Source organism: Lepidochelys kempii, unplaced genomic scaffold (assembly GCF_965140285.1).
Source record: "Lepidochelys kempii isolate rLepKem1 unplaced genomic scaffold, rLepKem1.hap1 scaffold_170, whole genome shotgun sequence".
NCBI lineage: Eukaryota > Metazoa > Chordata > Testudines > Cheloniidae > Lepidochelys > Lepidochelys kempii.
Window position 1 is genome coordinate 229461 of NW_027621916.1, and position 6622 is coordinate 236082.

Here is a 6622-nt window from a genome sequence, read left to right on the forward strand (position 1 = left end):
AGGGGACACCCTTGGTTCCAGTGATCATGAGCTAATTCACCTTAACCTGAAGGGAAGGATAACAAAACATAGATCTGTGAGTAGGGTTTTTGATTTCAAAAGGGCTAACTTTAAAAAAATGAAGGACATTAGTTAGGGAAGTAGATTGGACTGAAGAACTTATGGATCTAAAGGCAGAGGAGGCCTGGGATTCCTGCAAGTCAAAGTTGCAGAAGCTGTCAGAAGCTTGCATCCCAAGAAAGGGGAAAAAATTCATAGGCAGGACTTGTAGACCAAGCTGGATGAGCAAGCATCTCAGAGAGGTGATTAAGACAAAGCAGAAAGTATACAGGGTGTGGAAGATGGGAGGGATCAGCAAGGAAAGCTACCTTATTGAGGTTAGAACATGTCGGGATAAAGTGAGAAAGGCTAAAAGCCATGTAGAGTTGGACCTTGCAAAGGGAATTAAAACAAATAGTAAAAGGTTCTATAGCCATATAAATAAGAAGAAAACAAAGAAAGAAGAAGTGGGACAGTTAAACACTGAGGACTGAATGGAAGTTAAAGATAATCATAGAATCCTAGAATATCTAGGCATGGCCCAATATCTAAACAAGTACTTTGCCTTTGTCTTTAATGAGGATCTTAGGGTAATGGTAGCATGACAAATGGGAATGAGGCTATGGAGGTAGAGATTACCATATCCGAGATAGAAGCCAAACTTGTACAGCTGAATGGGACTAAATGGGGGGCCCAGATAATCTTCATCCAAGAATATTAAAGGAATTGGCACATGAAATTGCAAGTCCATTAGCAAGAATTTTTAATGAATTTGTAAACGCAGGGGTTGTACCACATGACTGGAGAATTGCTAACATAGTTCCTATTTTTAAGAAAGGAAAACAAGTGATCCGGGTAACTACAGGCCTGTTAGTTTGACATCTGTAGTATAGAAAAAAATTTGAAGGAGAAAGTAGTTAAGGACATTGAGGTCAATGGTAAATGGGCAAAATACAACATGGTTTAACAAAAGTTAGATCGTGCCAGACCAACCTGATCTCCTTCCTTGAGACAGTAACAGATTTTTTAGACAAAGGAAACACAGTGGATCTAATTTAGCTAGATTTCAGTAAGGCGTTTGTTACGGTGCCACATGGGGAATTATTAGTTCAAGAATACAAATTATTACAGAGGGTCCTACTGAAAGGTGAACTGTCAGGCTGGAGGGAGGTTACCAGTGGTGTTCCTCAGGGATCGGTTTTGGGGCCAATCTTATTTAATCTTTTTATTACTGACCTCGGCACAAAAAGTGAGTGTACACTAATAATGTTTGTGTATGACACAAAGCTGGGAGGTATTGCCAATTCAGAGAAGGACCGGGATATCATACAGGAAGACCTGAATGACCTTGTAAACTGGAGTAATAGTCATAGGATGAAAATTAATAGTGAGAAGTGTAAGGTCATGCATTTAGGGATTAATAACAAGAATTTTAGTTATAAGCTGGAGATGCATCAATTGGAAGTAACAGAGGAGGAGAAGGCCCTTGGAGGATTGGTTGACCGCAGGATGACTATGGGCCACCAATGTGATATGGCCGTGAAGAAAGCTAATGCGGTTTTGGCATGCATCAGGTGAGGTATTTCCAGTAGAGATAAGGAGGTGTTAGTACCGTTCTACAAGGCACTGGTGAGACCTCATCTGGAAGACTGTGTGCAGTTCTGATCTCCCATGTTTAAGAAGGATACAGGAACAGGTACAGAGAAGAGCTACTAGGATGATCCGAGAAATGGAAAACCTGTCTTATGAAAGGAGACTCAAGGAGCTTGGCTGCTTTAGCCTAACCAAAAGAAGGCTGAGGGAACATGTGATTGCTCTCTGTAAATACATCGGAGGGATAAATACCATGGAGGGAGGGGAATTCTTTAAGCTCAGTACCAATGTGGACACAAGAACAAATGGATACTGTGGAAGAAGACAAGTTCTTACTTTTAGTTTGCATGCAACAAGTTAGAGACAGTTTTATTTTTAGGCAATTGCAAGAAGGAAGACAGCCGTTTGGACAGGGTGTCTGTTTTTATGCAACTTTTTAAAGTATAAACAATGTAAAGCAAGTATTTATACCTTTTTATTACATAAAGCTCTGCTTTGTCTATACATTTTTTATATTGTATTTGTTTTTAACATGTTTTTGCTACAATTACATTTTATTGTTCTTTTAAGGCAAGGTTTTTGCTTTGCAATTTTTGTACGCTTACACCAGTTTTGACTTTAGAAGTTTTGAATTCTTAGGGGTTAGAGTTACCCTGACTTTTGCTTTTTTTTTTTTTTTTTTAACAGAACTAAGATGGCTGCACTTAAATGCCCTTTTTTACTTTCACACTCCCCTCTTCAGTGCTTTTAGCCCAACCATCATTTTTAAACTTTTATTTTTATTAGACCTTGTATTTTTGATATTAGATTAAAAGGATCGGCTCCATAACTTTTGATTGGATGTAACGATAATGCATAATTAGTATGAACATGAAAAGTATTTTTGTTATTCTGTTTTTTATAACAACAATAACATATTTTTAATTAAACAAAAACAATACAAACATTAATGTGTTTAGTGTAATAATATGCTGGAGTTATTTTGTAGCCTTAGTTGCATAGCACAATATATTATAATTAGTCCATAAGATAAATGCTTTATAGATGGTATGAAAGGCATGTTTTTTAATTTGATATATATTTGGAAGCACATAGATTTGGCCTTGTAATTTAGAGATTTTTCGAACCTTTGGTAGGAGTGAGTGTAGGTTTTGGAATTGGTCGGGTATTAAGGTGGTTTAATGAAAGGGTATTTGAAGCCTAAGATTTAATTATAGGATTTTATTTGCAGGCCAATAGATAAGGATTTTTTGCAGCAATGGTGAAATTAAAATGTATGTTTTGCAAATGGTGACCTTAACGTTTACACAGCTGTAACTAGCTTGGAAGAGCAGGTGTTTTGTTAGGGTTGGTTTTTGTTTTCTACTTTTTTAACAAACGCTGTTAGAAACAGTGACACATTTTTTTTTTGGCTTTAGCTTTTGTACGCACTGAGGCTGTGGGGGCTTTAAAGGCCAAAAATGTTTATTGGCTTTTTATTTTTATGTAAACATTGGGTGTTATTTTAGGAGCACTGACAACAAATTGGCTCGGCATACCAGGGGAATTATTTTTTTTAATATTACCGTGAATTGTTTCATGTTCTATGCATTGTTTTTACGGACCCGGCAGGATTTGGTATGTGGGAGCCCACACCCCTTTCACCGGCCCGTAGGCTTGGCAGGAGCACTGCGAGTGCCTGCAACTTTACCCTGAAAACGTTTAAGTTTGTTTTTACGGCCACAGATCAGATGGCACTTTTGAAGCACGAGTAAGGGCAGTGGGCCAGGCCTGGTGCTTAAGGTCACTGTGAATGGCCATTAGCTGGTTATTTAGGAAATTTTGAACATGCCAGATTTTATTGCAATTTTTTTTGCCTTAGTGATATTTAATACCATTTTTATTAATAGCTTTTGGGTTATTAACCTAAGGGCGGAGATAACATGTAATTTATCCATTTCAGCTTGCACTTGGGTTAACTGTGCTTCAGTCATAAGACTAGTGGCCTTTTTTAGCTGCCCTGATTTTTTATTATGTTGTTGGCTTTTATAAATGTTTTCAATTGCTGCTGCACTATTGGCCCCACTTGACAGGTGTTTGACCCAATATTTTTTTAGAGGAGACACGGGCGCTTTGCTCTGCTAACCAAATGGCAGCTTTTTTGGAGCAGTTGGGATAGATATACGTGACCTGAAAGCTAAATAGGGGAAGAGTAAATTTTATAGTTTTTAATATAGCATTAATTACTATTACTTTAACACATTTCTTTTAGTAAAGTACCATATCACATTTGTTGTTTATATAATTTAAAATACTTTTAAGAAGCATTGACATGAATAGCATAGGAGGGGTATTTTGCAACATGGTACAGATTAGGTTATTAATTACTGGGACTATTTTAGTACAGGTAAATTTTTGGTGGCAGAACACACCCTTTTTTAAATATGAATTTGGTTCTTTACTAATTGGGCAACCAAAAACAATAAGGACCTTTTTTATGACATATTATAGACCCCTAAGATGGCTTTTATATTAACCCCGCTATAAAATCCACGAATTTTAATTTTAGATTTTTGAGGCTTATTTGTAGTGATATTGTATACTTTTCTTTTTATGGACTAGTTTGTTTTTTATTTAATTGTTTTCTTAGATAGGATATTTTGAACCTTTAACCTAATTTTTTAAACAATATTTAATTACATTATTAAAATGTGAAGGCCTTGGCCATTGGGTTTTATTAGAATATCTGATGTTGTTTGTATTTGGATGTGTTACGGGGGTAGAAGTATCATGGAGGGAATGGCAGGGGCAGTGGCAACAAGGCACCTTTGGTATTTGTTATTTGAAAGCGAATTAGGGAGGGCAATACATGCTGAAGGTACTTATTGAAAAACACAGGGCGCAGCCTTGGAATAAACCCCCAAACCCAATTAATACCACACTATTAAGCATGGATTTTACAAGGGTTTTTTTTTTTTTGCCAGTGTATAACGCTACGCCTTGTTTACCAGGGCCAGTTTTTAATGTTCTTTGTAGTTAGGAATTTTTGGACTTTGGCGGTTTTAGCAGAGTGAGCGGCTTTGTTTGTTTGTTTGTTTGTTTGTTTGTTTGTTTTGGAGCAATTGTGGTTTAGTACTGTGGAAGAAAATATATATATATATATATATATATATTTTAGTTTGAATGCAACAAGCCAAAAAGAGTTTATTTTTAAGCAATTGCAAGGGAAGAAATGCAATGGATGAAGAATACCTTTGCCTTAGTAGTTTTTTAAAGTATAAACAATATAAAGCGGTATTTATACCCTTTGATTATATAAGATGGTGTCTTTGTTTATACTTTTTTGATATTTTATTTGTTTTTAAAATTTTTTGCTAACAATTACATTTTATTTTTATTTTAAGGCAAGGTTAAACAGCTTTGTTTGCAGTTTTTTATACGCTTAAGCAGGTCTGCCTTTACAAATTTTGCGGTATTATGGTTCTGCCTTAGCCTGACTGTTGCTTTGTTTTTAAATCAACTGAGAGGCCGACATTTAATGTTTTTTAATTTTGTTTTTACACTCTCCCCCCACCTTTTGTGCATTTTTTAGCACAACTACCATTTTAAATTTTTTATTTTTATTAGATTTTGTATTTTTGATTTTAGATTAAATGGTTAGCCTTATCAACTGTGACTGGATATAACAACAAAGCACACTGTTTGAACATGAAAGGTATTTTTGTTATTACATTTTTTACAACAACATATTTTTAAACTACATGAAAACAGTATAAACATTACTGTTTTTATTGTAACAATCTGCTGGGGTTGATTTATAGCCTTAGTTACATAACACACTACATTATGATAGACACTTCATAAACTGTGGAATGCATGGTTTTTAATTGAATATATAATTCGAAGTATAATATAATATACTTTGAAGTACATAAATATATATGTACATCAATGAAGTACATAAATACAATATAACTTGAAGTGCATAAATTTGACCTTGTAATTTAGAAATTTTTTGAACCTTTGGTAGGAGTGAGTGTAGGTTTTGGAATTGGTTTGGTATGAAGGTAGTTTAATTCAAAGGTATTTGAAACCTAAGATTTAATTGTAGGACTTTATTTGCAGGCCAATAATGGAATTGTTGGCAGCAGTGATGAGATTAAAATGTATATTTTACAAAGTGGTGGCCTCAACATTTACACGGCTGTTACTAACTGGGAAATTCGGTGTTTTGTTCGGGTCGTTTTCTGTTTGCTACCTTTTTAACAACCATTGTTATAAACAGTGACGACTTTTTTTGGCTTTAGCTTTTGTACGCACTGAAGCTGTGGGGGCTTTAAAGGCCAAAGTGTTTATTAATTTTTTATTTTTATTTAAACATTAGGTGTTATTTTAGGAGCACTGACAACAAATTGGCTAGTCATACAAGGTGGTTTAATTTTTTAAATATTACGGTGAATTATTTAACTTTACCTGCATTTTTTTTATGGACCTGGCAGGATTTGGTATGTGGGAGCCCACACCCCTTTAACCGGCCCGTAGGCTTGGAAGGAGCACTGAGAGTGCCTGAAACTTTACCCTGAAAACATTTAAGTTTGTTTTTACGGCCACAGATCAGATGGCACTTTTGAAGCACGAGTAAGGGCAATGGACCAAGCCTGATGCTTAAGGTCACTTTGAATGGCCGTTAGCTGGTTATCTGGGAAATTCTGCATGTTTGAACATGCCGGATTTTACTGCATTTTTTTTTTTGCCTTAGTGATATTTAATACCATTTTTGTTAACCGCTTTTGGGTCCTTGAACTAAGGGTGGAGATAACATGTAATTTACCAACTTTAGCCTGTACCTGGGTTAACTGTCCTTTAGTAATAAGACCAGTGGCCTTTTTTAGCTGTTTTAATTTTTTATTATGCTGTTGGCCTTGAAATGTTTTAAATTGCTGCTGCACTCCTGGCACCATTTTACAGGTGTTTTACCGATTTCCTTTTTCTAGAGGAGACCCAGGGCCTT